The sequence below is a fragment of the Saimiri boliviensis genome, chromosome 1, assembly GCF_048565385.1.
Source record: "Saimiri boliviensis isolate mSaiBol1 chromosome 1, mSaiBol1.pri, whole genome shotgun sequence".
NCBI lineage: Eukaryota > Metazoa > Chordata > Mammalia > Primates > Cebidae > Saimiri > Saimiri boliviensis.
The window spans coordinates 232108210-232128444 of NC_133449.1; the positions used below are offsets into that span (position 1 = coordinate 232108210).

Sequence of the window (20235 nt, forward strand, 5' to 3'; positions counted from 1 at the left end):
TTATATAGAAGAATTCCCCCTTCAGTTACTATTACAGAGAAACATGGAGAAAAGGTATATATATACATGAATATGTGTACAAATACGTATCTACACATACATGTGCATATATATATACTTTATGTATATGTATATAAGCAATTCATAAGCTATTAATAAATGTCAATTAGGTTTTTTTGCTTATGAATTGCTTATATACATATACATATATGCACATGTATGTGTAGATACATATTTGTACACATACATGATTCTAACACCCTTGCAGGCCAATAAAATGTTGTCTCTGGTGTGAGCAAGGAAGGCAACTGGATTGAGCACTCTGCAAAATCTGAGTTCCTGAGGGCTGCAGTGTTGGCAAAAACAAATCAGGGGGAAAAAGCTCCGGTGTCCTCATGCTACAGGTAAAAAAGAAACGAAAAAGAAGATCATACACAAAAACTTGAAGTCAAGCCCGTGTCATACATTAACATAAGCTCTGAATTTTCACTGTGAGCAGAAATACCAAGAAGCATTAGAGCTGACTGAGAGTTGGTGATATCTGTAGGACTCCATCAGAAGCAAACCTAAGAGCACAGTGAAGTGAAATCACATAACCCAAGGCATACAAATCTTTACCGAGAGAAATCCCTGCTGAAAGTAAGCTCATAATAAAAATTACAAACCATAGGAGGAAACCATCTTGAGGCTCAGATCATGAAGTTAACAGAAAAAGTAATGTCCCAAGAAGTAGAGAAATAGATCAATCCATAGATGATTATAAAATGAGTACATTTTAAACAATTTACAAGGGCAAAGGAACAGAAGATACAAATGGAAAAAACAGAAAAACATGTAAAAACAAAACGCAGATTTTGAAAATAATCAAAGTTTTTTTTATAAATGAAACTTACAACCACTGAAACTCAAAACTAAATAAAAATATTTAATGGCTGAATAGAAAATAAGCAAACTGGAACTAAGGAAATGACTCAAAATATAACACAGAAGTAAAAATGGGAAAAAAAGGAATGAAAGTTTAAGATCACAAAAGGCAGAAACAGAAATGACAGAAAAGACATCCACTAGGAGTTTGGGAATGAGTAAATAGAAAATGGGAAAGAAGTAATACTTGAAGTGATAATGACTGAGAATTTTCTCAGATTTCACAAGACAGGAATTCCAAGATTGACAAGCACACTGTATTGATATCTACTACTGTGTAACAGAACATCCCAGCATTTAGCGGATTAAAACAACCACAATTTATTTAACTGGCAGTTCAGTGGGTGAGCAGCTTCGGCCTGGTTCAGCTGAGAGGCTCTCTTGATCTTGAGAATGGGTTTACTCACACATTTGTGGTTATCTGGCAGATGCAGTCAGCCGGCCGTGGCCTGGCTCACGCTGGCCTACCAAGAAATAAACGGGAAGAGAAGGAGCCCCAGCCCAAGAGGGCTCCCTGCAGAGACTGCTCTGTTTTATTTGGCAACTCTCATGCCACAGACAAGGTACTGGCAGTAACCGATAGCCTTTGTGCTCTAATTTAATGTGCTGAGGTGTAGCGTGTTCTGCCTTTTTACACAGATTGTGACAGATATTGACTAACTGGGAATGACTGGATTCCAGGAGGGGCAACGGAGTCATTTTAATTAATGGCTTGACATTTCTTTGCCATTGTTGCAAGCTTGCAGTCATGAATAGTTAGTTTCACCTATGACCACTTCGCCCTGCAAATTTAGCTCAAAGACTCTAAATTAAAACAGAAATTGCTGCTCAGCGCAGTAGCTCAGACCTGTAATCCCGGCACTTTGGGAGGCTGAGGCAGGCAGATCACAAGGTCAGGGGATCAAGACCATCCTGGCTAACACGAGGAAACCCTGTCTCTACTAAAAATACAAAAAATTAGCCAGGAGTGGTGGCGTGCTCCTGTAGTCCGAACTACTTGGGAGGCTGAGGCAGGAGAATCACTTGAACCCAAGAGGCAGAAGTTGCAGTAAACCGAGATCACCCCACTGCACTCCAGCCTGGGCGACAGAGCAAGACTCAGTCTCAAAAAGAAAAGAAAAGAAAAGAAATTGCTTTGGTCAGTGTTGAAATTTGTGCTGTTAGGACTGTAGTCCTAAGACTTTTTTCTCTTTTGGATTATAGCTAATGTTTAAAAGAATCAACAAGACTTATCTGTATCTTTACACAGCGTTTTAGATCATTGGATAGGCAAAGTAGGAAAGGTGAGTCTGTACTATGGGAAACAAAAGCAGGTAGAAAAAATTGAAAATACAGATCATTTAAAAGAAGGAAACAACAGAGTTTTCCCATCTGGGACTTCCTAAAACATGAATTCCTCTTAGCCAAGTAGTGGAACCTAAAAAATCATTTGTTTTTCCTAAATAAACTCCACTGCTAGTCTTTGATAAACAAACTGATAGGAAAAAAGGAAATCCTGCTAAAAATCACAGTAGCCTTTGGAATGAAAGAAGCCTGCTTACTTCTATTCTGGAAATACTCAGCTCTGAAAAGGGCTTCCAGGCCCGTCATCCTCACATAATTGTTCTATTTGAAATATACAAGCTATGGGGGGTGAAACAAAGATAAAAACAGCCAAAAAAAAAAAAAAAAAAAAACACCCTGAGGGGCAATAGGGAAAAGTGTCACCTGTCCCAAAGATTTAATCCATTTAGGACCTAAAAGCAGGGCCAGAGGGAAGGTGTAGGGAAGTGTGGGGACAGGAAACCATTCACATGGCTTCAGGATGACAAGGGGCTGAAGAGAGGCCACGCCCAGACTCCAGATTTCCAAGCATGAGCCTACTTCAAATATTCAGTCGTCTCCTTGTTCTCATAAATGCCCTTGGACTTGCATTACTAATGTTCAGATAAATAGTTTTAAAAATTGTGTCACTGTCATCATGGGAAGTCCAAGGGGAGTAGGGAAGTATTAGGTTGGTGCAAATTAAAAGTAATGACAAAAACCACAATTACTTTTGCACCAACCTAGTAGAAGGGGTCTTTCCGGCTACCTGGGCAACCACACTTATTGCCAGTGCTTCTGGGTGGGCAGCATGCCTGTGCTTTGCTAGTCTGTAGATTTGGCATCCTCCTTGCCTTTTTCAGACTCTGAAGTCTCCTCTTTAATGAAAAAAGTCTCTCCTTGGCTTTAATGATGATCAATCTCTAGCCATTTTACCCCACATAAACCACACCCTATTTTAACCCTTTAGGTGAAAAATGCTCAAATTAGACAAGATACACAAAATATGAGGGCAAAGTGGAGCTCTTAGCTAGAGCAAACATGTGACTTCAACGTTTCCATAGGGAGCCTTTTGCTGTGGTGTACACAGAGGGCCACTTGCTGACTCTGGAATTTGACTGCTGGTGCTTCTTACTTTGCATGAAGACACTCAGAACCAGATGGCATCAAGGCAGATCTGACATGGCCACTACAACAGCTTGGACAGGAGTTCAAATACAATGCTTCCACCTTGACTCTGCCTTGGCCAGAGCATCTCAAATCTGTTCCTTCTTCTATGGGAAAGAGCTCTTTCCCAGCTCAATCATGCTTTCTGCTCTTCTCTTTCAATCCAGCTGCATAAGTTTACCCCTGTGGGTCCTCCCAGCCCTGCTAGGCCAGGCCCTCCTGAGGTGTTCTGCACAAGCTAGCTAGGAATTAGGCATGCACTCTTTTAACTTGAAAATAACCTGGAACGGCCGGGCGCGGTGGCTCAAGCTTGTAATCCCAGCACTTTGGGAGGCCGAGGTGGGTGGATCACAAGGTCAAGAGATCGAGACTATCCTGGTCAACATGGTGAAACCCCATCTCTACTAAAAATACAAAACATTAGCTGGGCATGGTGGCACGTGCCTGTAATCCTAGCTACTCAGGAGGCTGAGGGAGGAGAATTGCCTGAACCCAGGAGGCAGAGGTTGTGGTGAGCCGAGATTGTACCATTGCACTCCAGCCTGGGTAACAAGAGTGAAACTCCGTCTCAAAAAAAAAAAAGAAAAGAAAAGAAAAGAACCTGGAAGACTTTTAGCTTAAGATGATGGAGAAAAGACATTCTCTCTCCTTTCCCCTGTTAGCAAAGAAATGAAAAACAGAAGCGCACCCCGCAATACATGATGACAGAAAGCAACCAGAGGACTCTGGCCTTAGCAGAATAGAGAAAGGTGAAATGTAAGAACCTGCAAAGAATGAAATTACCAAGAAGCAACCCGATTTTGCTCTGTACCAGCTCTCAAAAGCCCAGGCTTTGAGCACTAGCTGGGGTGAGGCAACTGATGAAAATAGGGGGATCTGTTCAAAATCTATTTAATAAGAACTTATTCCTCACCCATAGCCCAAACAAAGTGATGAAAACCCTTCCTTACAAATATTTTGGGAGAAAAACTGAACCAGAAGGTTTCTAGTATATGATGGGGGTTCAAATCCAGAATAAAAATATTGAACAGTGCAAATGTTCTTCTCATCTCAGCTGCAAAAATGACAGCAGCTAGGCATATACCCTTCAGGAGGGAGCCTGGAAGACTATTCTCTCCAGATATCAATTCTCCAGAGAGAATTCCAACAGATATTGACATCTGAGTTCCTCCCATTGACAAAGCCAGCTTACTGCTAGACACACTGCAGTAGAACCAAGGTGGGTGACAGATTTTAGGACAAGAGGCGGGTGAGGAGAGCTCACCCCTAGACTCCAAATTTCCAAGGACAGTACTAGTCTCCTTTTCCTCATAAATGTCTTGGACTTGTATTACTAGACGTTTAGATAAATGGTTTTAAAAGCCTTCCAAGCCCACAGATTTTTCACTTAGCTGGCTAGTGCTTCACTCTGAAATAAGAACAGATACTGAAGAATCAGTAGACATTTGAAAAAGTTTCCTTGCATAAAAGACAGATACAAAAGTCAAACCAAGAAAAAACAAAAAACAAAACAGGAAAGGCTACTTAGAGGAAGTAGAGATAAGGTGGGGAATAAATAAACACTTCAAAGACAAAACTAGAAATAACATCCTTAGATAAGAACAGAAAGTACATTCATTGCATTCATGAAAGGAAAAATAGTAATATAGAAAACAAGTACCAAGAAAGAGATCTTGGAAATTAAGAATAAGAAAGCTGAAGTTTTAAAAGTTGCTTGAAAAGTTGAATGATAAAGTTGAGAAACTCTTTTAAAAATAGAACTAAAAGACAGATATGGGCAAGAGAGGAGAAAAGGTAAGAAAATTAGAAGTTTGATCCTTGGGGTCAACATCCAACTAATGAGGTTCCAGAAAGAGAAATTCGAGGTCAGGCGCCTCAAGTTTGCCAATGCTCATGCCTGTTATCCCAGAACTTTAAGATGCTGAGGTGGGGGTGAGGAATTGCTGCAGGCCAGGAGTTCAAGACAAGCCTGTTCAACACAGCAAAATCCTGTCTTTATTTAAAAAAAAAAAAAAAAAAAAAAAAAATTCCTCTGGCTGAAAGTCTTGAGTTCCTCAACTGAAAGGGTTTCCTTAGTGTCCTGTACAATGAATTCAAACCATACTAAGTCATATTATTATTTCAATTAGAAATGCCGTGGCATTTATGTCAAGATGAGATTAGATGGCTAAGAGATTTATTGGGAGAAATGTCTGTGAAGGAAAAAGGAATGGAGAGCAGGAGAAGGTAGGGAGAACCTTCAGACCAAAACGGAGATCTGCTACCTGGGAAAGAAGAGAGGAAAGAAAGTCCCGTCTAGGAAAAGCTTCAGGTCACGGCACAGTTCTGAGAAACTGACGCCGTGTTCAACCAGAACAGAGGAGAGTGAGTGTCTAAGGCAAGGGCTGTTCGCTAGAGGAGGCTCACATCAGGTAGGCACAGCCTGGCTCTATTATCCTCATCTTATTCAGTGATCAGCTGGGAGCCGTCAAACGGAAGCGTGGCCTCTCTGTACAGCTATCATTCAGCTATGCTTTCCATGGCTGACTATCTTAAAGGAGCATCTAAGCCGTATACCTCCAGGACTGCCAAAGGCCGTTTCTCGTCCTCCACAGATCCAGTTCCCCATGGCTTCTGTGGATCCTCTTGTTGAGGAGACACTCAGAAGAGAGACGTGAATGACAGGAACTATAGCCCCTAGTGCCACCATTTGGCTTAAGTTCGCAACCACCGTCATCCTCTCCTACCTGAGCCATCCAGTCTAAATTCCCCTCAATTTACAGCTCTTGGTGGCTCACCTGGCAGTGTGACCCAAACCTTTATTCCAGAAGGTCTTCGCTGTTGATAATCACTCCCTCGTCAGGAGGAATTTGTTGCCCATGGTTAGTCACACTTTGGGCAAGACTGTAGAAAACCTTGACCACAGGGATCGCCTGGGATCCATACACATTTTCCTCCCTGGCCCATTGTGTACAGGCAGCCTCACCTCTTCCTGCTGATGAAGGGCAATGATCTCTTCTTTTCACCTACTGGTCTCTGCATAAAAAGAGTCCCAAATGTCCTGGTGGCAGCCATAGTATAGTCTAATGGGACACCTGCTATGTCTCCTGCCAAGATATACCTCATTTGAGGACCAAGACCTCTAATTTCATAGAGCCCAGAGTTGTAGAGACAAGAAGCACAAAGTTCCCCAGGAGGTCACTGGAATGATAAATGGGTCCACTCCTGCTTTCACTCCTTGGTTCTCAGACCCACATATTCTTTCTATTGAGGACACAGCACCATATGGAGAACCCCAGTTTAATGTACACAGTGCATCCTGCAGGGTGGTTTCCTATCCTTTCAGAGCACTGTCTCCAACTGGAGCTTCAGCCGTCCCTTTAGTAACCATTCCAATGCTTTATGAGGCTGGCTCCATCTAAACGATGTAGTATTTGATATGACCAGTGGATCCCACGCTCATTGTCCTATTTCCAAGCCTCTTTTGCTATGAACTGATTCCCTGGTTGATATTACGCTGTGTGTGCTTCCATGACTACAGATCAGCACCAGGTAGTAGAGCTTGCTGGAACTCTGTGGCCAGGAAAGGCAAATCTAAAGCCAGGGCAGGTATCTAACCCTGTGATGATGAACCGTGGAACCCTCCAAGATAGAAGGCCCAATGTCATTGACTTGCCAACTACACTGGAGATGCAAAAGCTTATCTTCCAACTCAGCAAGTCCCAGAATTCTTGGGCTCTCTGTATTCCACCTACATGTTCCTTGAAACCTGGCTGATTCTTTTCTGAACTCATCTCTAGTACCTATGATATGCAGCTAAATACAACTAGCTCACACTTTTATCACTGTGCCTGAAGACTTCTCAGCACAAATCCAAATATTTTTAGGTACATACGCTAACTTCCAAGTTACCAAAAGGTGACAGTTTTAGAAAATGTCTCATCCCTGCAAAACACAGATTACCATTTTCTTTCCAGCCTCCTAGAACAGTTTTCTTGTGCCCATCGGCCAGCCTCCAGACCAACGCCACTTACTTTTCGTTTTCTTGTGCCTATATGCCATTACAAATACCAGTTTCTAATATCAATCAGATACTAATTTCTGATACCAAAAGCTATCGCCACAAAATGTTATATGACAAACATCCAAAAATTCAGTGGCTTAAAATAACAGTCGTTTATTATCATTGATCTATGAATCAGCTGAGTGCTGGCAGATCCAAGCTGGGCTCCACTGTGCAGCTCTGCTGATTCAGGCTGGGCTTGGCTAGGAGGGTTTGGCTTTGCTCCATGTGTTACTCATCCTCCTCCTAGAACCAGTGAGCTAGTCATCAGCCTGCTCTGTGCTTCTGGTGGCATAAGTCTAAGAGAATAAGCCCAACCACACAAGTGTTTTTCAAGCCCTTGCTTGCAACATACTGGCTAATATCCCACTAGCCAAAGTAAGCCAGGGGGAAGGGAGAAGAGTGAGTATTTTGAATAATAATCTAACCTACCACATGTTACTATGGGTTCACAGGTCACTTCCAAAGAGGAAAAGTAATCAGATACAAAGGATTGTGAATGAGAATGGTAGAACTTTCCCCTTTGGAGGTGACCTATAATTCCCCCTCTTCCTGCTGATGAAGGTCAATAATCTCTTCTTTTGGAATCATAGGTCACCTCCAAAGAGGAAAATTCATCAGATACAAAGGATTGTGAATGAGAATCGCAGAACTTCTCTAGAGCAATATCATAAGCTAGAAGACAATGGAATGCTTTCCAAATTCTGAGTGGAATTGTTTTAAACCTAGAATTCTATATCCATCTAAACTAGCAGTCATTAAAAGGCTAGAATAAAGATATTTTGAGACATGCACATGTAGAGTCTCAGTTAACATACCTCTCATAGACCTTTCCTTAGAAGCTACTGGAGAATAAGAACGACACCAAAAAATGCAACCAAAACAGAGGAAGATAGAAAACATAGGAAGTCCAATTTAGGAGAGAGATGATGGAAATTTCCAGCATGATAGCACATGAAGTTCTGTATTGTTGCACAGAAAGCAACAAGACCAGTCTGGAGCAGAGGGATGGAGGGCTCCATGGCTCTCTGCAGTACTCATTTCCACACAGGGAATTTGACTGTGTGGAAAGATACATAAAATGCTATTGCAGACAGTGGGAAAACTCAAGTATAGGTACAATGGAAAACTAAGCAAATGAAAAACAACACAGTTATTTAGACGTATGTGGAAGGAAGTAAAATCATAGTCCTGTTTCATTCAGCCATAAACAATATTTCATATTATAAGAAGAACTGTCCTATAACTATATTGAGAGAACAGGAAGAAGAAAGTGAATAATACCATAATAGGAAGCCTCCAGACAATATTCAAGGTTGATAAATCAGGAAAAAGCAATATAGCACTTATTAGTTAGCAATTCGGAGGAAATGCATTGAGTCTAAGAAGTGGAATTAGAAAATATGAGGGGTGGGACATGGAGTTGTTACATTTTGTTGCAAATCTTTTATCAATATTGGGTTATTTTGTAAAAATATGTACATAAATTACTCAGATAAATTTTTTAAGGCCTAGAGAAATGCAATACAATTAGCTTGAATATTACTTTATTGAGAGAAAATTTAATCTATTTTATCATTTATTGAATAAATATTTTTGCTTAGTTCTAGGCATAAATATTTTTGCTTAGTTCTAGGCATCAAAATAATTATGCACAGTGTTTGATGATTACAAAATACATTTGTATATATTTAATATTGTTACTTAATTCTCACAACTCTGTGAGTTTGATACAGAAGCAAATTTACCTTGCTGTTAATGAATTCTAAGTTGCAGGACAGTTTGCTGAATGGACCCCTTTCTAACTCTGGAAAGGGGCCCTATCAATAAATTTATATGGTCATATAATTTTGTAGATTATACCAAAAAAAGCCTTTTGTTCAGATCACTTCAATGCCTAATGCATTATATTTCCCCTTATGTGGACATGAGAATTGTTTCTAAATAAACATACAATTTTGTACCCAATTCATATTCACAAATTTTTATTCTTTTGTTTAAAGAAGGCTCCACCAAATAATGAAAATGTCCGGCTCCTCAAACCTTGAATTCATCTTGGATAATGATGAATTATCCTATTTGACAAGTTAATGAATGAGGTTAAATAGCTTTGCCCAAGTTTGCACATCTGAATTTAAACTCAAGTATTTGAATGTCCAAACCCATTTTCTTGGGTTATAATCCATCTACCTTATAATCTATCTCTAGATGGTAGAAGAAAAGTTAAGATTCATTAATCCTATTCCTGGGAAAATCCATCCTGAAACACAGATGGAAAGAGGGCAAGCCTGAGCCACTGGGCTTGGGATTCATGTGGTGGTGTTTTAAGGAACAGGTGGTGGTGAATGACACAAAAAGAAAGGTCATTGAAGACAAATTATAATGACATGCAATGTTCTCTTTGTCTGCCTCTGCCTAGCCACTGGAGAACAATGACCCTAACATGCCTCCTGTGAAACACAGTCCTGTTGGGATAGGAAGAGGTCTCCTTTCTCCAGAGGTCTCTCATTTGTTCCAGTCCAGTATCTGAGAACAGCTCTGAGTATCTTTCTGGAACCAGTGTGAGGCTAGCTGAAGTCAGAGGTCAGGGAATCGAAGGCTCAAGGTTAGGAACATTTCAGGTAACTAAGCCCAATCCCTCAAAGAGAGGAGGCAGGGCACAAGGAGAGGCAGTCCACATAGTGCTTAAGAGCAGGGCTCAAACCCAGGTTCTGCCTGCGTGGAAGCCGTGTGGCTTTGAGCAAGCTATTTAATCTCTCTACCTCAGTTTCTTCATGAGTAAGCTGGGAATAGAAGTATGTTTCCATAATCTCTCTTCTACAATTCAGAATGCAAAAACCTAAAATTATTTCAAAATTTTTTGGTGGGAAGAGATGATCTGAACTCATTTGGAAACAAAATCTAACCCAACTCATGTAAAAGTATTTATTTCATTTAATGCAAAAATTCACGTCTCACTGTATAAATATTAATGGATTTGATTATGGAGAACAGCCCCATGGGGGTGTTTTCTACCATAAGGTGTATGTGCCATATACCTTTCTAAAATCCAGAAAATTAAGGACTTTGGTTCTAAGGTGTTCAGATAAAAGCTGTGGATCTGAAGTGCCTATCTCATAAGGTTGTTGTGAGGGTTAAATAATAAAGGAAAGGTGCTTAGAAGAGTACTTAGAACAAAATAAGGGCTCTAGTTGTGTTTTCTATTATGGGGGAACTCCCCCAGAAGTATATTCCTGAGAGATGCTATCTGACATTTATCTGACTCCTAGGAAGCAGAACTCACTTCTTCATGAGTCAATCTAGTTCAACTATTGGACGTTTCTAATCTAACCTTATAATAAGCTGAAATTTGCTTTCTCTAACTACCCCACACCAGTCATAGCTATATTTCAACACAACTTTTGCAGATAGCTACTCTGCTTCCCCTGGGTCTTCTTTTCTACATGGTTAATTGTTCATCAGATACTGCTCAGACCCATCTGCTAGTTCCCCTCCTTCACCTCAACCCCACTCCAGTTTGCCCATCATCATATCCTTTCAAATGCAGTGCCCAAAATAAAACCCAGAGGTATCTATAGGTTCTGATCAGCACAGAGTGCAGTCCACATTTTTTTCTATGCTCTGGACTATGAAAAACAACTGCCTCTCTGTGTGAAAATAGAAGCGCGATGGGAGGAGATCAAGACCATCTAGGAGTTTCATTAGAAAAACATATTTTAAAAATCCAATTTCAAACCAATTTTTTTCTGGTTTCCCAGAACTAAGATGGAAAACAGTGAGCAGCCTAGACTGATGGAAATGCAAGAGTCACACAGCGCAGAGGTAGGGTGGGACGTTATGCCAATTCATTCACTGTGAAACACTACAGACTGTAACGCCAGAGCTAGTGTGAAGGTCATGGACCGTATCCCACAGTCCAAGAAAAATGAACGATATTCCAACAGAAGGAGAAGAACAGAGCTAAATAAAACTCTGACAAATATCAGTGCCAAGCTACAGCAAATTACTAAAAAACAGGACACTGCTCCCTCCGGTGGGCACAGCCAAACCCTGCCTCATGCCTGGCCCCGGCCCAGAGTCCCTCTGGTTTAAGGAAACCTGAGCAGATAAACCCACCAGAGGGGAAGTAATCCATTTCCAAGGCAGAAATGAGATCACTCATTCGAACTGTGATGGGAATGATGAGAAAAAAAGGTTCTTCTCTTACAGTGACCATCCTGGCTACCTGCAAAGTATGCTTAGAATTCTAGATTCCTTTGGAGTCTTCTTGGTAAAGATCTCCCAAGGGCTGGCTGATGGGTACACACGGATTTATTATTTTATTCTTTCTACCTTGTGAATGTTTAAAATTTTTCATAATAAAATCTTTTTTTAAAATCCTCAAGTAGCTATAACTTTTTAAAACAAGTAGAAACCCATGATGACAGTCTAATAATCGCATCTGTCCTCCTTTTCCCCCACACTGAAGATTTTTTTTTTTTTTTAAAGATGGGGTTTCACCATGATGGCCAGGCTGGTCTTGAACTCCTGACCTCAGGTGATCCACCCACCTCAGCCTCCCAAAGTGCTAGGATTATAGGCGTGAGCCATCACACCTGGCCTGAAGATTTTTTTTTTTTTTTAACTAGAAGGTATTTTCATTAATAAGCTAGTTGGGAAAATGTTGAAATTTTTTATGTGGACACAGTAAATCATATGAAAGATTACAGACCTAATAACTGAATAGAGAAATAAACTATCCAGAAAGAATTTAGATACTGAAAACTATATTCAAAGCTAGGTTAATGAATGAAATTGCCATTAGGCTAACATCTGGGTAAAGAGAAAAATGTTAATAAGTTTGGGAATCCTTAGCTTGGTTTCTTGTTTAGTCCACTGAGAAACAGATTGATGATCATGGTCCTCAGACTTAAACCAAACCTTGTACAACCACACAGATAAAAGGGTAGCCAGGATGTTGATTCGGTAAATAGACTTTGACTTAGTTCTGGTCCAATGCATCTACGAATTGACTTCCAATTTATTTATTCATACCTGGGCTAAAGTAAATGCTCCAGAATGAGCTGACAATGTTTTGTGTGCTGACACTTGGCTCCAGCAGGGTCTCCAGGGTACCAGAACTTTTGAGCACCATTTCCCATGCCTTTGGCCTGGCCACTTACCCCAGTCACTGGTGTAGGCAAGCCGTTCCACGTAGGCATAACCTGACCTTGCCTCAGTCCAGACACTGGACCTGTAGCTTTTGCTCCAAGGCTTGTCTGACACTCAAGTCTGTGATGTCTGTGGAAAGCTACTTGGCAGTCATGCATGCAAAACCCATAAAGGTAGGAAATTACTACTTTGGAGGTTCCCTTTGGATGGGATGTTGTAGGTGAACAGGATTAAGAACCCCCGTGTCCCTAACAGCCAGCCCTTGGGAGATCTTTACCAAGACTCCAAAGGAATCTAGAATTCTAAGCATACTTTGCAGGTAGCCAGGATGGTCACTGTAAGAGAAGAACATTTTTCTCATCATCCCCATCACAGCTTAAATGGTAAGTGCAGATCCAGTGGCAATACAATTAAGGCTCTCACCTGTGGTGGACTGGGATGAGGTACAGGTGGAAAGGGGAGGCTCTGGGTCAAGTGGTAGCCATGGTACTCGAACAATATGGAGGCAGTGATAATTGTAAAGGAATGGGGAATTCATTGGCTTTTGTTAACTGCTTTGAAAGTCTTGAAATAAGAACATGACAGGGTCACGTTAGCCAACTATCAACTCAAGCCTGCTGTGAATAGTGCAATGCTTAAAAGAACTTGATCTTTTAAACAGGGAATACTGTCTTGAAGATTAAGCCATCAGGTGACAGAGTTCATGATAACTGGAGTCAGGTTTTGGCTCAAGCAGGTGGGGAAATGTTTCCCTACCACAGTAGGAAACAGTTTAAAAGGAACGTAAGGACCTGGTAAATTAGACTGTTCTTACACTACTATAAATAAATAGCTGAGCCTGGGTAATTTATAAAGAAAAGAGGTTTAATTGACTCACAGTTCTGCATGGCTGGAGAGGCCTCAGGAAACTTGCAATCATGGCAGAAGGCAAAGAGGAAGCAAAAACCTTCTTCACAGTGTGGCAGGAGTGAGACGTACAAGCAGGGGAAATGCCAGGTGCTTATAAAACCATCAGATCTCGTGAGAACTCATTCACTATCACGAGAACAGCATGGGAGAAACCTCCCCCATGATCCAATCACGTGGGGATTACAGGCCCCATCCTCAACACATGGGGATTACAATTTGAGATGAGATTTGGGTGGGAACACAGAGCCAGACCATTCACCTGGGTGATGCATACAGGCAGGAACCCAGATAAGCTTGTAAAAGGAAGTCTTGAGGATGTTGGACCAGGTGGGTGAGTGAAATAGAAAGCTGGATAGCAGTGAATTTACTGACCTGGGAACACCCTTGCTTGTTAGAAACTCAATGTCCTGGCAAGGATACCTGCAGCAGTACACTGCAAGAATGATTTCTTGAGGCTTGGACAAAATAGTGGCCTATAATAAAGTCCAGAGGTGGGAACTTGCCTAGCATAGCACCAAGGAAGAAGTCAGAAAGCTCAGAGATGTGAAAATATTTTAAAAAGATGTATTTTTTCTTTTGATTATTTATGACAGATCTCAGAAAGTTTTCATCAGGAATTCACAGAGGCAAATGTAATCAAATTCCTACAAGCATTTATGTTTTTAAAAGTTTGTAGGGCTGAGTGCTGTGGCTCACGCCTATAATCCCAACATTTCTGGAGGCTGAGGCCGGTAGGATTGCTCAAGCTCAGGAGTTCAATACCACTAAGGTCACATGGAGAGACCCTGTCTGCAAAAAAAGCCAGGTGTGGTGGCACACAACTGTAGTCCCAGCTACTCAGGAGGTTGAGGTAGGAGAATCAACTGAGCCTGGGAGATTAAGGCTGCAGTGAGCTGTGATTGTGTCACTGCGCTCCAGCCTGGGTGACAGAGCAAGACCTTGTCTCAAAAAAAAAAAAGTTTGTACAAACCACACATAGATGCCACTTTACAAAACTGAATTCCATGAAGCTCTTCCATTTTTGCCATCCTCCTCAAATGATGTATATTAGCAAATAAGGCACAATTTATTCTTGAACAGTAGTAACTAACTTTTAAGGGATTTAATTTTATTGTGGTAAAATATACAGGACATAAAATTCACCATTTTAAGTGTACAGCTCAGTGGCACTAGGTGTATTCACACTGCCATGTAACCTTTCCCCCCATCCACCTCCAGGATTTTATCCCCCCAAACTGAAACTCTGTTCCCATTACACGGTAACTTCCCGATCTGCTATTCCCCCAGATCCTGGCAACCTCTATTTTCCTGTCTGTCTCTATGAATTTGCGTGTTCTAGGTACTTTGTATTAAGGGAATCATACAATGTTTTTCCTTTTGTGCTTAGCTTACTTAGCATAATGTCTTCAAGGTTCATCCGTGAAAGGATGATATAGGAGCTATCTGAATTTATTTCCTTTAAAAAGATGAATAATATTCCATTGTATGTGTATACATCCATTCATCTGTTTTGACATTTGAGTTGTTTATACCTTTTGGTTTTGGCAAATAACACTTCCACGGACATTGGTGTACAAGTATCTATTTGAGTCACTGCTTTTAATTCTTTAATTCTTTGGGGCATATACTTAGGAGTGGAATTGCTAAATCATATGGTAATTCTCTTTTTGAAGAACCACCAAACTGTCTTCCACTGCAGCTGCACAATTTTATATTCCCACAAGGGTTCCAGTTTCTCTACATTCTTGCCAAGAACTGTTATTTTCCTTTTTAAAAAAAAAAAACATCTGAGTGTGGTAGCTCACCCTTGTGGTCCCAGCATTTTGGGAGGCCAAGGCAGGAGAATCACTTGAGGCCAGGAGTTTGAGACCATCCTGGACAACATAGAAAGACTGTGTTTCTACAAGAAAAAATTAAAAATAAAAAAAATTAGCTGGTGTGGTGGCACATGCCTGTAGTCCCAGCTATTCCAGAGGCTGAGGTGGAAGAATCACTGAAGCCCAGGAGTTTGTCACCCATTGCATTCCAGACTGGGTGACAGAACAAGATCCTGTCTCAAAAGCAAAATGAAACAAAACAAAAATCCTAACAGGTGTGAGGAATTTAGAAATTTACTATTAATTCTTCAAACATTTTTCTCCCTTCTCTTTTTCCTTTCCTTCTGATACTTCAAAAGCACATATGAGATTGTTCCCCAGCTCACTGATGTGCCTTTTCTCCATCTTTTCTGTCTGTGCTTCACTTCGGGTAGCCTCTTTTCCTGTGTCATTATGTTCATGGTTCTTTTCTTCTGCTGTGTCTAATCTGCTATAATATCCCTCCAGTGTATTTTCAATTTTTGATGTTGTATTTTTATCACTAAAAGCTTGAGTTCAGTCCTTTATAAATCTTTTATTTCTCATAACTTTCACATTCTTTCATCTTTTTATATGAGACACATATTCCTTTCTTTCTTTTTTATTTAGTTATGTTTTTTTTGAGACAGTGTCTCACTCTGTAGCCCAAGCTGGAGTACAGTAGTGCAATCTCAACTCACTACAGCCTCAACCTCCTGAGCTCAGCAGATCCTCCCATCTCAGCCTCCCCAGTAGCTGGGACTACAGGTGTGCATCACCACACTTGGCTAGTATTTTGTGTTTTGTCTAGAGATGGATTTTCACCATGTTACCCAGGCTGTTCTTAAACTCCTGGGCTCAAGCAATCCACCCACCTCAGCCTCCCAAAGTGCTGGGAATACAGGTGTGAGCCACCATGCCCAGCCAGAGATTTCTTGAGAACTCTCCTCTCAAGTAATGCTATGGTTTGAATGTTTGTCTCCTCTAAACTCATGTTGAAACTTAATCCCCACTGTAACAATATTAAGAGGGTGGGAAATCATCCTACAGTATTTGAGAGATGGCACTTTTGGGAGGTCATTAGAATGAGATGAGGTCATGAGTGTGAGGGATGAGTGGCTTCATAAGAGGAGAAAGAAACAAAGGTAACATGTTCAGCTCCGTCTCTGTGCCCTACACCACCTCAGGACTCTACAGAGTCCCCAGCAATAGGAAGGTCCTCACCAGATACACCCCTCAACTTTGGACTTCCAGCCTTCAGAACTGTGAGAAATAGATTTCTTTTCATTATAAACTACATAGTCTCAGGTATTCAGTTGCAACAACAGAAACGGACTTAGGTGCTGTGCCTTATAAGTCATAGCTACCTTGGTCTTCTTGAACTACAATCTCTGTTTAACTCAGTGGGAATGACCACACTGTATCATTTCCTCTCCCTGAATCACAATCTTGGAGTTACCTACGTGCAGAAAGCCTATGCCAGCGTGTATTTTGCCCCTTACGTTTTCCTTTTCAGGGGGGATCACAATCTCACTGGACTCTTACCTAATATCTGAAAATAATTTATTCCATTTTGTTTAGTTTTCTAGTTGCTTACATTCAAAATGTAATTGCAGGCTGACTTACTCCTTCATGATTAAAAGCAGAAGTTCTTGAAAAGGATTTTTAGCGTCAGCTCAGGTTCAGGTACAGCAACCTGTTGCTAATGACATTGTCCTCCAGAATACTGTACACATGTGCTAAAACAGTAGCTGATACACGGTGCTATGTCCCCAGTGTCTAGCAACATTGGTCCAGGAAGCATGAGGCAGAAGCAGGATTGCCCTCCTCACCATCACTTCTCATGATCCACTTAAAAATGTTGTGCACTTCCCATCAAATGAGCTTAGGTTCTGCTGAATTAATTGTCCTCCTTTCAGGTAGGCAAATGTGCACTAGCAGAAATGACAGAGCTTCCCATTCACCTTAAGGTATGATTATTGCTTTTGAACTTTAGGTTCCTCGTGGCAGTAGACCAGCAAGAAAAAGGAGGTGTTCCTATGCTGAAAAGAGTATTCGACTCTTATTACCACAAAGAGCCAAGGCTGCTGTTACATAATGTGTGCAGGAAGGACTGTGTCTGGAAGTAGAAGATTCACAGGGACAATTGTTGGTGATTCCATGACTGGTGATGGTGGATGGTTAATCACAGTGATCATGACTTTACAAGGTCAACTAAAGGCTCAGACCCCTCAGAGATAAAGTTTTGAGTCAGCCATTAGGAAAGCAACCTATATCAGCCAAAGAATGGCCGAAGTTAAAGGAAATCTAGAGCAAATGGTAGAAAGCGGAGATGACAAGTGCTATATATGGACTGGGAACCTATTGCATCAGCAGGGAATGTAACTTGTTCTATTAACCCTCCTGTATTTAGTCCTTGTAGGATTTGGAGCTAGCCACTACCTGGAAGAAGACTCTGGGCAGACTGGACTTAATGTACAGCACAAAAGTCCTAACAAGTGCAAGGGTGAAACTTAATGGAAATCTGTTGTGGTTTCAAAACATGTCCTGAAATTCTTTGATGTTCCTTCCTTCACAAAATGAAGCCTAATTCCCTTCTCCTTGAGTGTGGAATGTGCCTACTGATTCACTTCTAAGGAATAAAAGGTGGTAGAAGTGACAGTGTGCGATTTCCAAGACTAGGTCACAAAAGACACTGTGACTTTTTTCTCCCCCCATAATCACTCACTCTGGGGGATGCCACATGCCATGTTATAAGGACACTCAGCAGCCCTATTGTGAGGCCCATGTGGCAGGGACACTGGAGCCTCCTGCCAAGGACCATGTAGTACACCACCTTGAAGATGGATCTTTCAGCCCCAATCAAGTTTTTAGATAAATGCAGCCCTGGCTTGAAATATTGAATATAATGTCATGGCAGACCCTGAGCTAGAATCACCCATCTAAGTGACTCCCCACAGAAACTGTGGAGAATAGCTGTTTGTTTGTTGTAAGCCATTAAGTTTGGAGGCTAATCTGTTATGTAGTGATGGGTACCTAACACAATACTTCTGGAGCATTTTACATGTTCTTGTTTGACTCTTGGTTCTGCCTAGGCTTTGACCAGCTACACACAGGTGCAATCTGAAGCATCCCATGTCAGCCCATGAATCCCAGGTACCCCTAGCTCCCTACCTGGGAATTCTCTAAGGTGCAGGGCACCTGCAAGAGGGCTTTAAGCACTGGCACAATGAGAAAGAAGCCAACAGGTCAATGTTTTGCCTTCCGCCACCCAGGTGTTAGGTTCTGAGGTGGATTTCAGAAAACTCAAAGGTCCTGATAGGCTTGAACAACAGTTGCTCAGTTGCAGCCAATGAGATCATGTATTTTCCTTTTTACCTCACTTTACCATAAAAATGTTCAACCACACAGAGAAGTTGAAAGAATTCTACAGTCAAAACCCATATATCCCTATCTAGATTATACAACTAATATCTTACTCTATTTCTTTTACCACATGTATATCCATTTATCTATTGTTCTATCCATCTACTGATCTATTTTCAATGCATTTCAAAGTACTTTTTAGATAACAGCATAATTCGCCCTTAACATTTCAGCATGCATATCATTAGCTTAACTTCACTATTCATTTATGATGTTTTTCTTTTAAGGCAAAATTTATATTCAATGAAATGAACAATTGTAAGTGTATCATTCAATAAGTTTGAAAAGTACATTGACGTGTGTAACCCAAACTCCTCCGAAGATGTAGAACAACATTCCCTCATGCCTGTTCTCTGTCAACTCCTACTTCTACGCCCACATCTGCACAGATCACTATTTTGATTTTTCTTCATTGTAGATTAGTTCTGCCTATTCTAGAACTTTAAATAGGAAAATACCATATTCTTTTGAGTAAGGCTTCTTTCACCCAGCAATGCTTTAATATTTATCCATATTATTCTATCAATACTCTATTCCTTTTTATAACTGGGCAATATTCCATTGCATGAACATACCACAGTTTGTTTATCCATTCTTCTGTTAGTGGGCTGTTTCCAGCCCATGTTTTGTTTTTATTTTTATTTTTATTTTTTTAGAGATAAGGTCTTACTCTATCACCCAGGCTGGGTTGCAATGGTGAGATCATAGCTCAATGCAGCCTTGAACTCCTGGGCTCAAGTGATCCTCCCACTTTAGCCTCCTGAGTAGCTAGGACTACAGATGTGTGCCACTACGTCTAGCTAATGTTTTCTTTTTTTTTTTTTTTTTTTTTTTGAGATGGAGTTTCGCTCTTGTTACCCAGGCTGGAGTGCAATGGCGCGATCTCGGCTCACCGCAACCTCCGCCTCCTGGGTTCAGGCAATTCTCCTGCCTCAGCCTCCTGAGTAGCTGGGATTACAGGCACACGCCACCATGCCCAGCTAATTTTTTTGTATTTTTAGTAGAGACGGGGTTTCACCATGTTGACCAGGATGGTCTTGATCTCTCGACCTCATGATCCACCCGCCTCGGCCTCCCAAAGTGCTGGGATTACAGGCTTGAGCCACCGCGCCCAGCCATGTTTTCATTTTTTGTGAAGACAATGTCTTGCTATGTTCCCCCAGGCTGGTATCAAACTCCTAGCCACAAGTGATCCTCCTACCTGAGGTTCTCAAAGTGCTAGGATTACAGGTGTGAGCCACCAGGCCTGGACTGTTTGCAGTTTCTGACTATAATGCATAATACTGCTGTGAACATTCTTATACAAGTCTGTCTATATACAGATATTTTCATTTCCCTTGGGCAAATATCTAGGAATGAAATTGTTGGGTCATAGAAGGTGTGTGTTTATTTTTTTAAGAAAGCTCCAGACGTTTCCAAAGCAGTTGTACCAGTTTACACCTCTGCCAACAATTTATGAGAGCTCTGATTGTTCCACAC

General features: G+C 41.1%; 1 protein-coding gene across 2 annotated transcripts in view; it reads right to left on the reverse strand.

Annotated features, from left to right (window-relative positions):
- PDE8B (phosphodiesterase 8B) overlaps positions 1-20235 on the reverse strand; it is a 371501-nt gene that overhangs the window by 324626 nt on the left and 26640 nt on the right. The gene's annotated exons all lie outside the window — the stretch shown is intronic.